The 19,372-nt window shown below is 44.7% G+C and overlaps 2 long non-coding RNA genes across 11 annotated transcripts in view; one reads left to right on the forward strand and one right to left on the reverse strand.

Moving 5' to 3' along the window:
- Nucleotides 1–19,372, forward strand: part of LOC309634718 — a 36,378-nt gene that overhangs the window by 5,786 nt on the left and 11,220 nt on the right. The gene's annotated exons all lie outside the window — the stretch shown is intronic.
- LOC309634728 lies at nt 1,909–19,300 on the reverse strand. The gene is made up of 2 exons (XR_014248378.1): nt 15,688–19,300; nt 1,909–6,073 (listed from the first exon to the last, which is right to left on the reverse strand). It is a non-coding gene; the product is annotated as an uncharacterized lncRNA (long non-coding RNA).

Below are 19,372 nucleotides of genomic sequence, written 5' to 3' on the forward strand. Positions count from 1 at the left end.
GTAGTTAGGAACAGTGTCAGGGCCTGAGGTGTGAGTAGTTTCAGGGACTTAGTTAGTGAAAGTGTCAGTGCCGGTGTTGGGAGTAATGTCAGGACCTTAGTTAGGGACAGTGTCAGTGACTGATTTGGGAGTAGTGTCAGGGCCTAGATAGGGACAGTGTCAGTGCCTGAGTTGAGAATAGGGTCAGGGCCTTAGGTAGTGACAATGTCAGTGCCTGAGTTGGAAGTAGTATCAGGGCTTTAAGGACAGTGTCAGTGGCTGAGATGGGAGTAGTGTCAGGGTCTTCGTTAAGGACAGTGTCAGGGCATGAGTTAAGAGTAGTGTCAAGGCCTTAGTTAGGGACAGTGTCAGGGCCTAAGGTAGAAGTAGTCTCAGGGTCTTAGTTAGGGAGCGTGTCAGTGCCTAAGAAAGGAGTAGTGTCAGGGCCTAAGTTAGGGACAGTGTCAGATCCTGAGTTAGGAATAGTGTGAGGGCCTCAGTTAGGGACAGCGTCAGTGCCTGAGTTGGGAGTGCTGTCAGGGCGTTTTAGGGACAGTCTCAGTGTCTATGTTGGGGGTAGTATCAGGGCCTTAGTTAGGGACAGTGTCAGGGCCTGAGGTAGAAGTAGTTTCATGGCCTTAGTTAGGGAACATGTCAGTGCCTAAGTAAGGAGTCGTGTGAGGGCCTAAGTTAGGGACAGTGTCAGTGCCTGAGTTGCGAGTAGTGTCAGGGCCTTACTTAGGGTCGGCGTCAGTGCCTGAGTTGGGAGTAGTGTGAGGGCCGTTGTTAGGGACACTGTCAGTGCCTGGGTTAAGTGTAGTGTCAGGGCCGTTGTTAGGGACACTGTCAGTTCCTGAGTTGGGAGTAGTGTCAGAGCCCTAGTTATGGACTGTGTCATTGCCTGAGTTAGGAGTAGTGTCAGGGCCTTAGTTAGGAGTAGCATCAGTGCCTTCGTTAGCTATTGTATCAGCACCTCAGTTAGGAATAGTTTCAGGGCCTTATTTAGGGACAGTGTCAATGTCTGAGTTAGGAGTTTTGTCAGCTTTAATTAGGGACCTTTTCAGGGCCAGACTTAGGAGTAATGTCACGGCCTTCCTTAGGTATTGTATCAGCGCCTGAGTTAGGAATAGTGTCAGGGCCTTAGTTAGGGACATTGCCAGGGCATGATTTACGAGTAGTGTTAAGGCATGAGTTATGAATAGTGTCAGGGCCTTAGTTAGTGACAGTGTCAGTTCCTGAGTTAGGAGTAGAGTCAGGGCCTAAGTTAGGGACAGTGTCAGTGCTGAGTTCCTAGTAGTATCAGGACCTTAGTTAGAGACAGTGTCAGGGACTGAGTTAGGAGTATTGTCAGAGGCTTAGTTAGGGACAGTGTCAGTGCCTGAGTTAGGAGTAGTGTCAGAGGCTTTGTTAGGGACAGTGTCAGGACCTGAGTTAAGACTAGTGTCACAGCTTTAGTTAGGGCCAGTGTCAGGGCCTTAGTTAAAACCAGCGTCAGGGCCTACGATAGGAATCAGATCAGGGCCTGTGTTATGAGTAGTGTCAGGGCCTTAGTTAAGGACAGTGTCAGGGCCTGAGACCTGACTTATTCCTTACTCTCCTCACTACGGACTTTTGACACAACTGCTAATTCAGGCCCTGATAATGTCCCTAACTAAGGCCCTGACACTTTCCCTGGTTAAGGTCCTGAACTTCTCCTAAGTCAGGCCCTGATACTGTCGCTAACAATGGCCCTGACACTACACCTAACATAGGCCCTGAAATGATACCTAACAAAGGCTCTGTTGCTAGTCCAAACTAAAGCCCTAAAATTGGTCCTAAATAAGGCCTTGACACTAATCCTAACTCAGGCCCTAACACTGTGCCTAACTAAGGCCCTGACAGTATGCCTAACTCAGGCCCTCATACGATTCCTAACAATGGCTCTGATGCTAGTCCAAATTAAGGCCCTGAAATTGGTCCTAAATAAGGCCTTGACACTAATCCTAACTCAGGCCCTAACACTGTCCCTAACTAGGTCTCTGACAGTACACCTAACTCAGACCCTGACACTGTCCCTAAGCAAGGCCCTGACACTACTCCTAACTCAGTTCCTTACACTGTACCTAACAAAGTCTCTGATGCTAGGCCTAACTCAGGCCCTGAAACTGTCTGTAACTAAGGCCCTGTTGCCAACAGCATCTAAAGTCCTGACATTATCCTGAGCTAATATCCTGACCTATGTCTTTCCAAGGTCCTGAAACTGTCCCAAAGTAAGCCCTGATGCTGTCCCTAAGTGAGGCCCTGCAGCTTTCACTAACTAACTCAGGCCTTGACGCTGTGACTAACTCAGACCCTGATCATGTCTTTAACTAAGACCCTAAGGCTGATCCAACAGAGGCCCTGATGCTGCTCCTAAGTCATGCCCTGACAGTGTCCCCATAAGGGTCTGATGCTAGGCCTCACTCAGACCCTATCGATCTCCCTAAGTCAGGCTCTGATGCTGTCCCTACCGGAAGCCCTAACACTGGTTCTGAATAAGGCCCTGAGAGTCTCAGTAACAAACGTCTTCACACTATCATTAGGTCATTTCCTGACACTATCCCTACATGTTAAACTGACACTGTCACTAGCTAATGTCCTGCCTCTTATGCTAACTGAAGCCCTTAGGCTGTGTCTACCTCAGGCACTGAATTTAGTCCCAAGACCGTGAAATTGTCCCGAACTAAGGCCTAGATGCTCGTCCTACATCTGGCCCTGACACTGTCCCTAAGGCCCCAACACTATTGCTAACTGAGAACCTGACACTGGATCTATCAGGGGCCCGCTACTCCTAACTAACACCTTGACACTGTCCCTAACTTAGGCCCTGCTACCATCAATATCTAAAGTCCTGACATTATCCTGAGCTGATATCCTAACCCATCTCTTACCAAGGTCCTGAAACTCTCCCTAAGGAAGCCCTGATGCTGTCCCTAAGTGAGGCCTTGAGGCTGTCCCTAACAGAGGCCCTTATAATATCTTTAACATAGCCCCTGAGGCTGATCCTCCCGTGGCTCTTATGCTGCTCCTAAGTCATGCCCTGACACTGTCCCTAGCTAAGGCCCTGACGCTAGGCCTCACTCAGGCCCTGTCGCTCTCCCTAAGTCAGGCTCTGACGCTGTCCCTACCCGAAGCCCTGACACTCACTGGTCCTAAATTAGGCCCTGATGCTCTAAGTAACTAAGGTCTTGACACTATCCTTAGGTCATTTCCTTACACTATCCCTAGACCTTAACCTAATCTTCTCTTTAGCTAATGTCGAGATTAGCTAAAGAGATTCTTTAGAACGAGATCCTTTCATCTTCTGAATATAGCTTTCTTAAAAACATAATTTTTATAGTGTTACTAACTTTAAAGAAAATATAGTCAACTGCTGTGGAATATTCCTTCATAGGAGCGTGCATGGTTCACTTCTGCATGTGCTTGTGGTGGTGTTCAGGTTGCTTTCAGCTGTAGATCCTCTTATGCTAGCTAAATCCCTGATTCTGTCCCTAAATGAGGCCCTGAATTTAGGTCCGAGGCCGTGAACCTGTCCCTAACTGAGGCCTGGAGGCTTGTCCTAACGCAGGCCCTGACACTGTCCCTAACTAAGGCCCTGACACTACACCTAACTCAATCACTGACACTGTACCTAACAAAGGCTCTGATGCTAGTCCTAACTTAGGCCCTGACACTGCCTCTAACTAAGGCCCTGCTGCCATCAATATCTGAACACCTGATATTTTCCTGAGCTAATATCCTGACCCATGTCTTACCAAGGTCCTGAAACTTTCCCAAAGTAAGCCCTGACGCTGTCCCTAAGTGAGGCCTTCAGGCTGTCCCTAACAGAGGCCCTGATAATATCTTTAACGAAGACCCTAATGCTGATCCTACAGAGGCCTTTATGCTGCTCCGAAGTCATGCCCTGATACTGTCCCTTACTCAGGCCCTAAAGATAGGCCTCACTTAGTCCCTGTTGCTGTATCTTAGTTAGGCTCTGACGCTGTCCGTACATCAAGCCCTGGCACTGGTCCTGATTAAGGCCCTCACGCTGCTGCTAACTAAGGCCCTGATGCTCTCAATGACTAAGGTCTTCTCGTTATCCCTTGGTCATTTCCTTTCACTATCTCTGGCCTGGAACCTGACTCTGTCCCGAGATAATCTCCTGCATCTTATGCTAACTGAAACCCTAATGCTCTCCCTAACTAAGGCCTTGACTACTCCTAAGGGCATGACACTGTCTCTAACAAAGGCCCAGAATCTGTCCCTAATATAGGCCCTGCTGCCAGCAATAACTAAAATCCTGACACTCTCCTGAGCTAATATCCTGACCCATTTCTAACCAAGGTCCTGATACTGTCCCTAAGAAAGCCCTGTCGCTGTCTTTAAGTGAAGACCTGAGGCTGTCTGTAACTCAGGCCCTGAAGCTTTCCCTAACTGAGGCCTTGACGCTGTGACTAACTAGGGCTCTGGTCATGTCTTTAACTAAGAGCCTAAAGCTGATCCAACAAAGACACTGATGCTGCTCCTAAGTCATTCCCTGACAGTGTCCCCAGCTAAGGGCCTGACATTAGGCCTCACTCAGGCCCTGTCGCTCTCCCTAAGTCAGGCCCCGATGCTGTCCCTACCTGAGGCCTTAACACTGGTTCTGAATAAGGCCCTGATATTCTCAGTAACAAAAGTCTTCACACTATCCTTAGGTCATTTCCTGACACGATTCCTAGACTTTACCCTAACCGTGTCCCGAGCTAATGTCCTACATCTTATGCTAACTAAAGACCTTATGCTGTGCCAACCTCAGGCACTGAATTTAGTCCCAAGGCCGCTAGACTGTCCCTAACTAGGCTCCATGCCCTCATCGTCACAATGCTCTGTGACCACTCTCATCACAATGCTCCATGGCCTTTGTCCTCACAATGCTCCATGGCCCCTGTAATCACACTGCTCCATGACCCCTTTCATCACAATGCACCATGAACACTGTCATCACAATGCTCCATGACACCTGTCATCACAATGCTCCATGGCAGTTGTCATCACAATGTTCCCTCGTGCTTTTCATCACAATGCTTCATGAAAACTTTCATCAAAATGCTCCATGACCTCTTTCTTCACAATGCTCCATGACCATTGTCCTCACAATGCCACATGACCCTTTTCATCACAATGCTCCATGACCACTTTCTTCACAATGCTCCATGACAATTGTGATCACAATGCTCCATGCCCTTGTCATCACAATGCTCCATGGCCCCTGAAATCACAGTGCTCCATGACTCCTGTCATCGCAATGATCCATGACCCATTTCATCACAATGCTCCTTGACACCTGTCATCAGAATGCTCCATGGCCTTTGTCATCACCATGCTCCATGGCCCCTGTAATCAGAGTACTCCATGTCCCCTTTCATCACAATGCTCCATGACCACTGACATCACAATGCTCCATAGCCCTTGTCATCACAATGTCCCATGACCCAATTCATCACAAAGTTCCATGCCCTTTTCATCACAATTCCGCATGGCCCCTTTCATCACAATGCTCCCCGAGCCCTTTCATCACAATGCTCCATTATACCTGTAATCACAACGATCCATGACCCCTTTCATCACAATATTCCATTAATTCTTCAACACAATGCTCTATGAACCTTGTCATAACAATGCTCCATGTCCTCCTCATCACAATGCTTCTTGGCCCTTGTCATCACAATGCTCCTTGCCCCATGTCATAACAATGCTCCATGCCCTTGTCATCACAATGCTCCATGGCGCCTGTTTACACAATTCTCCAGAACCCTTGTCATCACAATGGTCCATGCCCGTGTCATCACAATGCCCCATGACACTTTTCATCACAATGCTCCATGACCCCTGTCTTCACAATGCTCCATGACCCGTTTCATTTCAATGTTCCATTTCCCCTTTCATCACAATGATCCATGGCACTTGTCATCACAATGCTCCATGATCCCTGTAATCACAATTATCCATGACCCATTTCATCACAATGCCCCATGACCCCTGTCATCACAATGCTCCATGGCCCTTATAATCACAATGCTCCATGACACTTCTCATCACAATTCTCCATGTCCTTTGTCATCCCAATGCTCCAAGGCCCCTGTAATCACAGAGCTCCATGACTCCTTTCATCACAATGTTCCATGACACCTGTCATCAAAATGCCCCATGACGCCTGTCATCACAATGCTCCATGGCCCTTCTCAGCACAATGCTCCATAACCCTTGTGATCACAATGCTCCATGATCCATGTCATCACAATGCTCCATAGCCTTTGTCATCACAAGACTCCATGACCCCTGTCATCACAGTGCTCCATTACGCTTGTCATCACAATGCTCCATGATCCCTGTCATCACAATGACCCATGACCACTTTCAGCACAGTGGTCCATGACCCCTTTCGTCACAATGTTCCATGGCTCTTGTCATCACAATGCCCCATGGCCCCTTTCATCACAATGCTCCCTGACGTCTTTCATCACAGTGCTCCATGACCATTGTCATCACAATGCCCCATGACCCCTTTAATCAAAATGCTCCATGACCCATTTCATCACAATGCTCCATGATTATTGTCATCACAATGCTCCATGCCTATTTCATCACAGTGCTCCATGGCCCTTGTAATCACAGTGCTCCATGACCCCTTTCATCACAATGATCCATGCCCCATTTCATCACAATGTTCCATGCCCCCTGTCATCACAATGCTCCATGGCCACTGTAATCACAATGCTCCTAGACCCTTATAATCACAATGCTCCATGCCATTTGTCATCACAATGTTCCATGGCCCTTGTCATCACAATGCTCCATAGAGCTTGTCTTAAGAATGCTCCATGATGCCTGTCATCACAATGGTACATGACCACTTTCATCACAATGCCCCATAACCCCTTTCATCAAAATGCTCCATGGCCCTTGTCATCACAATGCTCCTAGGTGCTTTTCATCACAATCCTCTGTGATCCCTTTAATCACCATGATGCATGACCCTTTCATCACAATGCTCCATGTCCCCTTTTCATCACAATGCTCCATGACCCCTTTTCATCACAATGCTCCATGAACATTTTCATCACAAGGCTCCATGCCCTTATCATCACAGTGCTCCATGAACCCTTTCATCAAAATGCGCCATGACCATTGTCATCACAATGCTCCATGACCCATGTCATCGCAATGCTCCATGACCCCTGTCATTGCAATGTTCCATGACACTTGTCATCGCAATGCTACATGCCATTGTCATCACAATGCTCCGTACCCCCTGTCATCACAATGCTCCATGACCCTTGTCATCACAATGGTCCATGGCCCCTGTCATTCACAAAGCCAAATGACACCTGTCATCACAATGCTACATGGCCCTTATCATCACAGAGCTCCACACCCTTGTCATCACAATGCTCCATGACCCCGTTCATCACAATGCTCAAAATTACCCCTGTAATCACAGTACTCCATAACCCTTTTCATCACAATGCTCCATGCCCATTTTTATCACAATGAGCCATGCCCATTTTCATCAGAATGCTCCATTACCTGAAAAAAAAGAGGATTAACCAAGATGGTGGAGTAGAAGGACGTGCTCTCACTCCCTCTTGCGAGAGCACCAGAATCACAACTGGCTGCTGGACAATCATTGACAGGAAGACCCTGGACTTCACCAAGGAGGATACCCCATGTCCAAGGACAGAGGAGAAGCCACAGTGAGATGGTAGGAGGGGTGCAATCAGAGTAAAATCAAATCCCATAACTGCTGGGTGGGTGACTCACAGACTGGCGAACACTTATACCACAGAAGTCCACCCACTGGAGTGAAGGTTCTGAGCCCCACGTCAGGCTTCCCAACCTGGGGGTCTGGCTACAGGAGGAGGAATTCCTAGAGAATCAGACTTTGAAGCCTAGTGGGAATTGATTCCAGGACTTTGACAGGACTTGGGGAAACAGAGACCCCACTCTTGGAGGGCACACACAAAGTAATGTGTGCATTGGGACCCAGGGGAAGGAGCAGTGACCCTGGGGGAGACTGAACCAGACCTACCTGCTGGTGTTGGTGGGTCCCCTGCAGAGGCGGGTGGTGGCTCTGTGTCACCGTGGGGATAAGGACACTGGCAGCAGAGGTTCTGGGAAGTTCTCCTTGGCGTGAGCCCTCCCAGAGTCTGCCATTAACCCCACCAAAGAGCACGGGTAGGCTCCAGTGTTGGGTTGCCTCAGGAAAAACAACCAACAGGGAGGGAACCCAGCCCCACCCATCAACAGTCAAGTGGATTAAGGTTTTACTGAGCTCTGACAGTCACAGCAACAGTCAGTTCTACCCACCACCAGAGCCTCCCATCAAACCTCTTAGATAGCCTCAACCACCAGAGGGCAGACAGCAGAAGCAAGAAAAACTACAATCCTGCAGCCTGCGGACCAAAAACCACAGTTACAGAAAGATAGAGAAGATGAAAAGGCAGAGGGCTATGTACCAGATGAAGGAACAAGAAAAAAACCCCAGAAAAAACAACTAAATGAAGTGGAGATAGGCAACCTTCCAGAAAAAGAATTCAGAATAATGATAGTGAAGATGATCCAGGACCTCGGAATAAGAATGGAGGCAAGGATTGAGAAGATGCAAGAAATGATTAACAAAGACCTAGAAGAATTAAAGAACAAACAAACAGAGATGACCAATACAATAACTGAAATGAAAACTACACTAGAAGGAATCAATAGCAGAATAACTGAGGCAGAAGAACGGATAAGTGACCTGGAAGACAGAATGGTGGAATTCACTGCTGCGGAACAGACTAAAGAAAAAAGAATGAAAAGAAATGAAGACAGCCTAAGAGACCTCTGGGACAACATTAAACCCAACAACATTCGCATTATAGGGGTCCCAGAAGGAGAAGAGTGAGAGAAAGGACCAGAGAAAATATTTGAAGAGATTATAGTCGAAAACTTCCCTAACATGGGAAAGGAAATAGCCACCCAAGTCCAGGAAGCACAGAGAGTCCCATACAGAATAAACCCAAGGAGAAACACGCTGAGACACATAGTAATCAAAGTGGCAAAAATTAAAGACAAAGAAAAATTATTGAAAGCAGCAAGGGAAAAACGACAAATAACATACAAGGGAACTCCCATAAGGTTAACAGCTGATTTCTCAGCAGAAACTCGGCAAGCCAGAAGGGAGTGGCATGATATACTTAAAGTGATGAAAGGGAAGAACCTACAACCAAGATTACTCTACCTGGCAAGGATCTCATTTAGATTTGATGGAGAAATCAAAAGCTTTACAGACAAGCAAAAGCTAAGAGAATTCAGCACCACCAAACCAGCTCTACAACAAATGCTAAAGGAAATTCTCTAAGTGGGAAACACAAGAGAAGAAAAGGACCTACAAAAACAAACCCAAAACAATTAAGAAAATGGTCATAGGAACATACATATCGATAATTACCTTAAACGTGAATGGATTAAATGCCCCAACCAAAAGACATAGACTGGCTGAATGGATACAAAAACAAGACCCATATATATGCTGTCTACAAGAGACCCACTTTAGACCTAGGGACACATACAGACTGAAAGTGAGGGGATGGAAAAAGATATTCCATGCAAATGGAAATCAAAAGAAAGCTGGAGTAGCTATACTCATATCAGATAAAATAGACTTTAAAATAAAGAATGTTACAAGAGACAAGGAAGGACACTACATAATGATCCAGGGATCAATCCAAGAAGAAGATATAACAATTATAAATATATATGCACCCAACATAGGAGCACCTCAATACATAAGGCAACTGCTAACAGCTATAAAAGAGGAAATCGACAGTAACACAGTAATAGTGGGGGACTTTAACACCTCACTTACACCAATGGACAGATCATCCAAAATGAAAATAAATAAGGAAACAGAAGCTTTAAATGACACAATAGACCAGATACATTTAATTGATATATATAGGACATTCCATCCAAAAACAGCAGATTACGCGTTCTTCTCAAGTGCGCATGGAACATTCTCCAGGATAGATCACATCTTGGGTCACAAATCAAGCCTCAGTAAATTTAAGAAAACTGAAATCATATCAAGCATCTTTTCTGACCACAACGCTATGAGATTAGAAATGAATTACAGGGAAAAAAACGTAAAAAAGACAAACACATGGAGGCTAAACAATACGTTACTAAATAACCAAGAGATCACTGAAGAAATCAAAGAGGAAATAAAAAAATACTTAGAGACAAATGACAATGAAAACACGACGACCCAAAACCTATGGGATGCAGCGAAAGCAGTTCTAAGAGGGAAGTTTATAGCTATACAAGCCTACCTAAAGAAACAAGAAAAATCTAAAGTAAACAATCTAACCTTACACCTAAAGAAACTAGAGAAAGAAGAACAAACAAAACCCAAAGTTAGCAGAAGGAAAGAAATCATAAAGATCAGAGCAGAAATAAATGAAATAGAAACAAAGAAAACAATAGCAAAGATCAATAAAACTAAAAGTTGGTTCTTTGAGAAGATAAACAAAATTGATAAGCCATTAGCCAGACTCATCAAGAAAAAGAGGGAGAGGACTCAAATCAATAAAATCAGAAATGAAAAAGGAGAAGTTACAACAGACACCGCAGAAATACAAAGCATCCTAAGAGACTACTACAAGCAACTTTATGCCAATAAAATGGACAACCTGGAAGAAATGGACAAATTCTTAGAAAGGTATAACCTTCCAAGACTGAACCAGGAAGAAACAGAAAATATGAACAGACCAATCACAAGTAATGAAATTGAAACTGTGATTAAAAATCTTCCAACAAACAAAAGTCCAGGACCAGATGGCTTCACAGGTGAATTCTATCAAACATTTAGAGAAGAGCTAACACCCATCCTTCTCAAACTCTTCCAAAAAATTGCAGAGGAAGGAACACTCCCAAACTCGTTCTATGAGGCCACCATCACCCTGATACCAAAACCAGACAAAGACACTACAAAAAAAGAAAATTACAGACCAATATCACTGATGAATATAGATGCAAAAATCCTCAACAAAATACTAGCAAACAGAATCCAACAACACATTAAAAGGATCATACACCACGATCAAGTGTGATTTATCCCAGGGATGCAAGGATTCTTCAATATACGCAAATCAATCAATGTGATACACCATATTAACAAATTGAAGAAGAAAAACCATATGATCATCTCAATAGATGCAGAAAAAGCTTTTGACAAAATTCAACACCCATTTCTGATAAAAACTCTCCAGAAAGTGGGCATAGAGGGAACCTACCTCAACATAATAAAGGCCATATATGACAAACCCACAGCAAACATCATTGTCAATGGTGAAAAACTGAAAGCATTTCCTCTAAGATCAGGAACGAGACAAGGATGTCCACTCTCACCATTATTATTCAACATAGTTCTGGAAGTCCTAGCCACGGCAATCAGAGAAGAAAAAGAAATAAAAGGAATACAAATTGGAAAAGAAGAAGTAAAACTGTCACTGTTTGCAGATGACATGATACTATACATAGAGAATCCTAAAACTGCCACCAGAAAACTGCTAGAGCTAATTAATGAATTTGGTAAAGTTGCAGGATACAAAATTAATGCACAGAAATCTCTTGCATTCCTATACACTAATGATGAAAAATCTGAAAGAGAAATTAAGGAAACACTCCCATTTACCATTGCAACAAAAAGAATAAAATACATAGGAATAAACCTACCTAGGGAGACAAAAGACCTGTATGCAGAAAACTATAAGACACTGATGAAAGAAATTAAAGATGATACCAACAGATAGAGAGATATACCATGTTCTTGGATTGTAAGAATCAACATTGTGAAAATGAGTATACTACCCAAAGCAATCTACAGATTCAATGCAATACCTATCAAATTACCAATGGCATTTTTTACGGAGCTAGAGCAAATCATCTTAAAATTTGTAAGGAGACACAAAAGACTCCGAATAGCCAAAGCAGTCTTGAGGCAAAAAAATGGGGCTGGAGGAATCAGACTCCCTGACTTCAGACTATACTACAAAGCTACAGTAATCAAGACAATATGGTACTGGCACAAAAACAGAAACATAGATCAATGGAACAAGATAGAAAGCCCAGAGATTAACCCACGCACCTATGGTCAACTAACCTATGACAAAGGAGGCAAAGATATACAATGGAGAAAAGACAGTCTCTTCAATAAGTGGTGCTGGGAAAACTGGACAGGTACATGTAAAAGAATGAAATTAGAATACTCCCTAACACCATACACAAAAATAAACTCAAAATGGATTAGAAACCTAAATATAAGACTGGACACTATCAAACTCTTAGAGGAAAACATAGGAAGAACACTCTTTGACATAAATCACAGCAAGATCTTTTTTGATCCACCTCCTAGAGTAATGGAAATAAAAACAAAAATAAACAAGTGGGACCTAATGAAACTTCAAAGCTTTTGCACAGCAAAGGAAACCATAAACAAGACGAAAAGACAACCCTCAGAATGGGAGAAAATATTTGCAAATGAATCAACGGACAAAGGATTAATCTCCAAAATATATAAACAGCTCATTCAGCTCAATATTAAAGAAACAAACACCCCAATCCAAAAATGGGCAGAAGACCTAAATAGACATTTCTCCAAAGAAGACATACAGACGGCCACGAAGCACATGAAAAGATGCTGAACATCACTAATTATTAGAGAAATGCAAATCAAAACTACAATGAGGTATCACCTCACACCAGTTAGAATGGGCATCATCAGAAAATCTACAAACAACAAATGCTGGAGAGGGTGTGGAGAAAAGGGAACCCTCTTGCACTGTTGGTGGGAATGTAAATTGATACAGCCACTATGGAGAACAATATGGAGGTTCCTTAAAAAACTAAAAATAGAATTACCATATGACCCAGCAATCCCACTACTGGGTATATACCCAGAGAAAACCGTAATTCAAAAAGACACATGCACCCGAATGTTCATTGCAGCACTATTTACAATAGCCAGGTCATGGAAGCAACCTAAATGCCCATCAACAGACGAATGGATAAAGAAGAGGTGGTACATATATACAATGGAATATTACTCAGCCATAAAAAGGAACGAAATTGAGTCATTTGTTGAGACGTGGATGGATCTAGAGACTGTCACACAGAGTGAAGTAAGTCAGAAAGAGAAAAACAAATATCGTATATTAATGCATGTATGTGGAACCTAGAAAAATGGTACAGATGAGCCAGTTTGCAGGGCAGAAGTTGAGACACAGATGTAGAGAATGGACATATGGACACCAAGGGGGGAAAACTGCGGTGGGGTGGGGATGGTGGTGTGCTGAATTGGGGAATTGGGATTGACATGTATAGACTGATGTGTATAAAATTGATGCCTAATAAGAACCTGCAGTATAAAAAAACAAACAAAACAACTAATACTAAACTTTCATTGGGTTATTTGTATGGAAATACGTTAATATAAATGTTTCAGACATTACATGAAATTTCTAAAAATCTTATATGTTCTGGTATAATGTTATAAGTAACAATCCTAGTTATTACTTTAAAATGTATATCTCAGAAATAACTAATTTTCTTGTCAACTGCATTATTATGAACTTTCATCAAATCTTTAACCGTGGTCATTTTTAAGTCTTTTGTCATTTACAGACCGTTCTGGGTGTGCTCTAATGATTTTGCAAATATGTTCCTATAAAAGGGTTTCATCTTCAAGAAATTCATGGAAAAGACTCTGACAAGTACAGGTTTCTGGTAACTGACTGTACTGCTGAACTGAATGAATAAGCATTTTCAGAACTCTAATGAAAAACTGATGAACTCATAAAAGTGCTAACAAAAGATCAAGATGAAAAAAAAATTAATTACATGGGACTGAGTGAACTGATGAGGATGAGTATAATTCTTGTGTCTTTCTGTCTGAATTAAAAAAAAAATCCCACAAGGACTCAGAGGCAAAGAATATACAAATCAATTTTCACTGCAAAGTAAAGGAGCTGTTACAGTGGAGGATTACTGGACTGAATGTCAATATTATGACATAGTATGAGTGTGTTTCATGTTTGGTAATTGCAATCATTGTTGCTTTTGTTGTGGTCATCCATGTACAATGCTTGGTGTCAGTCTATTTATCTTTTGTAAAAATAAAATACAGTGTGTGTGTGTGAAAAAAAAAAAGAATGCTCCATTACCCCTGTCTCATGTCCCCTTTCATCACAATGCATCACAATTACCCCTTTAATCACAGTGCTCCATAAGCCCTTTCATCCCAGTGCTCCATGCCCCCTGTCATCACCATGCTCCATGACCCCTTTCATCACAATGCTCCATTAATCCTTTCATCGCACTGCTCTATGACTTTTGTCATCACAATGCTCCCTGCCCTTCTCATCACAATGCTCCATGACCCCTTTCATCACAATGCTCAATGCCCCCCGTCATCACAATGTCCCATGACCCCTGTCATCACAATTCTCCATGATCCCCTTCATCACAATGCTCCATAGCCACCTTCATCACAAAGCTCCATGAACCTTGTTATAACAATACTCCATGATCCGTGTCATCACAATGCTCCTTGAACAATTTCATCACAATGCCCCATGACCCCTGTCATCACAATGCTCCATGACCCCTTCCATCACAATGCTCCATGACCCCTTTCATCAAAATGCGCCATGACCATTGTCATCACAATGCTCCATGACCACTGTCAGCACAGTGGTCCATGACCCTTTTCATCACAATGTTCCATGGCTCTTGTCATCACAATGCCCCATGGCACTTGTCATCACAATGCTCCATGGCCCCTTGTCATCACAATGCCCCATGGCCCCTTTCATCACAATGCTCCCAGACGTCTTTCATCACAATGCTCCATGACCACTTTCATCACAATACTCCATGTGCCCTGTTCATCACAATGCTCCGTGACCACTTTTCATCACAATGCTCCATGACGATTTTCATCACAAGGCTCCATGCCATTCATCACAATGCCCATGACCCCTTCCATCACAATGCTCCATGACCCCTTTCATCAAAATGCACCATGACCATTGTCATAACAATGCTCCATGACCTCGTTCATCAAAATGCTCCATGACCCCTTTCCTTACAATGCTCCATGGCTCTTGTCATCGCAAAGCTCCATGGCGCTTGTCATCACAAGGCTCCATGACTGCTGTAATCACAATGATCCATGACCCCTTTGATAAGAATTTTCCATTACACCTTTCATCACAATGATCATTGATCCCTTTGATAACAATTCTCCATTACCCCTTTCATCACAATGATCCTTGGCACTTGTCATCACAATGCTCCATGATCCCTGTAATCACAATGATCCTTGACCCCTTTCATCACAATGTTCCATGGCCGCTTTCATCACAATGATCCATAACCCCTGTCATCACAATGTTCCATGACCCTTTCACCACAAAGCTCCAAGATCCCTGTCATCAAAATGCCCCATGACTCCTATCATCACAATGCTCCATGGCACTTGTCATCACAATGCTCCATGACCCCTGTCATCACAATGCTCCATAGCGCTTTTCATCACAATCCTCCATGACCACTTTCATCACAATGCTCCATGACCATTTTCATCACAATGCTCCATGACCACTTTCATCAAAATGCCTCATGAACCCTGTAATCACAATGCTCCATGGCCCTTGTCATCACAATTCTCCATGGGCCTTGTCATCACAATGATCCAGAGCCTTAGTTCCTGAGTTGGGAGTAGTATCATTGCCTCAGTTAGGGAAAATGTCAGTGCCTGAGTTGGGAGTAGTGTCAGGGCCTAAGTTACAGTGTCAGGGCATGAGTTAGGAGTAGTCTCAGGGCCTTAGTTAGGGACAGTGTCAGTGCCTGTGTTGGCAGTAGTGTCAGGGCACTAGTAAGGGACAGTGTCAGTGCCTCAGTTGTGAATAGTTTCAGGGCCTTAGATAGGGACAGTGTCAGTGCCTGAGTTGGGATTAGTGTCAGGGTCTTTCTTAGGGACCATGTCAGGGCGTGAGTTATGAGAAATCTCAGGGCCTTAGTTAGGGACAGTGTCAGTGACTGTGTTAGGAATAGTGTCAGGGCCTGCTTTAGGAGTAGTGTGAGAGTCGTAGTTAAGGACAGTGTCAGAGCCTGAGTTCAGAGTAGTGTCAGGGACATAGTTGCAACACTTTCAGTGTCTGATTTGGGAGTAATGTCAGCGCCTTAGTTCTGGACAATGTCAGTGCCTGAGTTGGGAGTAGTGTCAGGGCCTTAGTTAGGGACAGTTTCAGTGGCTGAGATGGGAGTAGTGCCAGGGCCTTAGTTATGGACAGTGTCAGTGCCTGAGTTGGGATTAGTGTCAGGGTCTTTATTATGGACAGTGTCAGGGCCTGAGTTAAGAGTAGTGTCAAGGCCTGAATTTGGTAAAGTGTCAGCGCCTGAGTTGGGAGTAGTATCAGACCCTTATTTAGGGACAGCATCATTGCCTGAGTTGGGAGTAGTGCCAAGGCCTAAGTTATGGACAGTGTCAGGGCCTGAGTTAGGAGTAGTCTCAGGGCCTTAGTTAAGGACAGTGTCAGTGACTGTGTTAGGAATAGTGTCAGGGCCTGAGTTAGGAGTAGTTTGAGACCGGAAGTTAGGAACAGTGTCAGGGCCTGAGTTGTGAGTAGTTGCAGGGCCTTAGTTAACGACAGTGTCAGTGCCAGAGTTGGGAGTAGTGTCAGGGCCTTAGTTAGGGACAGTGTCAGTGTCTGAGTGGGGAGTAGTGTCAGGGTCTTTCTTAGGGACAGTGTCAGGGCCTTAGCTAAGAGTAATGTTAAGGCCTTAGTTAGAGAGAGTGTCAGTGCCGGAGTTAAGAGTAGTGTCAGGGTCTTTGTTAGGGACAGATTCAGGGCCTGAGGTTAGAGTAGTCTCAGGGCCTTAGTTAGGGAGAGTGTCAGTGCCTGAGTTAGTAGTAGTGTCAGGGCCTAAGTTATGGACAGTGTCAGTGCCTGAGTTAGGAGTAGCAAGAGGGCTTTTCTTAGTTATCGTGTCAGGGCCTGAGTTAGGAGTAGTGTCAGGGCTTTAGTTAGGGACAGTGTCACGGCCTGAGTTAGGAGTATTCTCAGGGCCTTAGCTAGAGACACTGTCACTGACTGTTTTAGGAATAGTGTTAGGGCCTGATTTAGGAGTAGTGTGAGAGCGATATTTAAGGACAGTGTCAGGGCCTGTGTTGTGAGAAGTGTAAGGGCCTAAGTTATCGACAGTGTCAGTGCCAGAATTGGGAGTAAAGTCAGGGACTTAGTTAGGGACAGTGTCAGTGCCTGAGTTGGGAGTATTGTCAGGGTCTTTTTTAGGGACAGTGTCAGGGCCTGAGTTAAGAGTATTATCAAAGCCTTAGTTAGGGAGAGTGTCAGTGTCTGAGTTTGGCGTAGTGTCAGAGCCTTAGTTAGGGACAGCGTCAGTGCCTGAGTTGTGAAGAGAGTCAGGGCTTTAGTTATGGACAGCGTCAGTGCCTGACTTGGGAGTAGTGTCAGGGCCTTAGTTAGGGACAGTGTCATTGCCTGTGTTGGGAGTAGTGTCAGGGCTTTAGTTACGAACAGTGTCAGTGTCTGAGTTGGGATGAGTGTCAGTGTCTTTATTATGGACAGTGTCATTGCCTGAGGTGGGAGAAGTGTCAAGGCCTTAGTTAGGGTCAGCGTCACTGCCGGGGTTGGGAGTAGTGTCAGAGCCTTATTTAGGGACAGCTTCAGTGTCTGAGTTGGGAGTAGTGTCAGGACCTGTGATAGGAGTATTCTCAGGACCTTAGTTAGGGACAGTGTCAGTGACTGTGTTAGGAAGAGTGTTAGGGCCTGATTTAGGAGTAGTGTGAGAGCGGTATTTAGGGACAGTGTCAGGGCCTGTGTTGTGAGGAGTGTGAGGGCCTAAGTTGTCGACAGTGTCAGTGCCTGAGTTGGAAGTAATGTCAGGGCCTTAGTTAGGGACAGTGTCAGTGCCTATGTTGGGAGTATTTTCACAGCCTACGTTAGGGACAGCGTCAGTGCATGAGGTGGAAGTAGTGTCAGGGCATTAGTAAGGGACAGTGTCAGTGCCTGAGTTGGGAGTAGTGTCAGGGTCTTAGTTAGGGACAATGTCAGTGGCTGAGTTGGGAGTAGTGTCAGGGTCACTGTTAGGGACAGTGTCAGGGCCTGAGTTAAGAGTGGTGTCAAGGCCTTAGTTAGGGAGATTTTTAGTGCCTGAGTTGGGAGCAGTGTCAGAGTCTTAGTTAGGGACCTCATCAATGCTTAACTTGGGAGTAGTTTCAGGGCCTTAATTAGGGACAGCTTCAGTGCCTGAGGTGAGAGTAATGTCAGGGCCGTATTTAGGGACAATGTCAGTGCCTGAGTTGGGAGTAGTGTTAGAGCCTTAGTTAGGCACATTATCAGTGCCTGAGATGGGAGTAGTGTCAGAGCCTTAGTTAGGGACGGTGTCAATGCTTGAGTTGGGAGTAGTGTCAGGGCCTTAGTTAGGGACAGTGTCATTGCCTGAGTTGGGAATAGTATCAGTGCCTTAGTTAGGGACAGTGTCAGGGCCTGAATTGGGAGAAGTCTCTGGGCCTTAGTTAGGAACAGTGTCAGTGACTGAGTTGGGAGTAGTGTCAGGGTCTTAGTTAAGGACAGTGTCAGGGCATGAGTTAAGTATTGTGTCAAGCCTTAGTTACGTAAAGTGTCAGTTCTTGTGTTAAGAGTAGTGTAATGGCCTTAGTTAGTGAGTGACAGTGCCTGAGTTAGGAGTGGAGTCAGGGCCTTAGTTAAGGAAGTGTCAGTGCCTGAGTTAAGAGTAGTGTCAGGGCCTTAGTTAGGGACAGTGCCAGTGCCTGAGTTGGGAGTAGTGCCAGTCCCTTAGTTAGGGACAGCCTCAGTGCCTGAGTTGTGAGTAGTGTCAGAGCCATAGTTAGGGACGGTGTCAGAGGCTGAGATGGGGGTAGTGTCAGGGCCTGAGTTACGGACAGTGTAAGTGCCTGAGTTGGGATTAGTGTCAGGGTCTTTATTATGGATAGTGTCAGGGCCTGAGTTAATAGTAGTGTCAAGGCCTTAATTTGGGGGAGTGTCAGTGTCTGAGTTGATAGTAGTGTCAGACCCTTAGTTTGGGACAGCGTCAGTGCTTGAGTTGGGAGTAGTGCCAGGGCCTAAGTTACGGACAGTGTCAGGGCCTGAGTTAGGAGTAGTCTCAGGGCCTTAGTTAGGGACAGTGTCAGTGACTGTGTTAGGAGTCACTGTATTAGAAGCATTGTGATGACAGGGGGCATGAAGCATTGTGATGACAGGGTCAGGAGGCATTGCGATGACAGGGGGCCTGGAGCACTGTGATGAAAGTTGTCCTGGAGCATTGT

This window comes from Balaenoptera borealis (assembly GCF_965194805.1).
Source record: "Balaenoptera borealis genome assembly, chromosome: 9".
Lineage (NCBI taxonomy): Eukaryota > Metazoa > Chordata > Mammalia > Artiodactyla > Balaenopteridae > Balaenoptera > Balaenoptera borealis.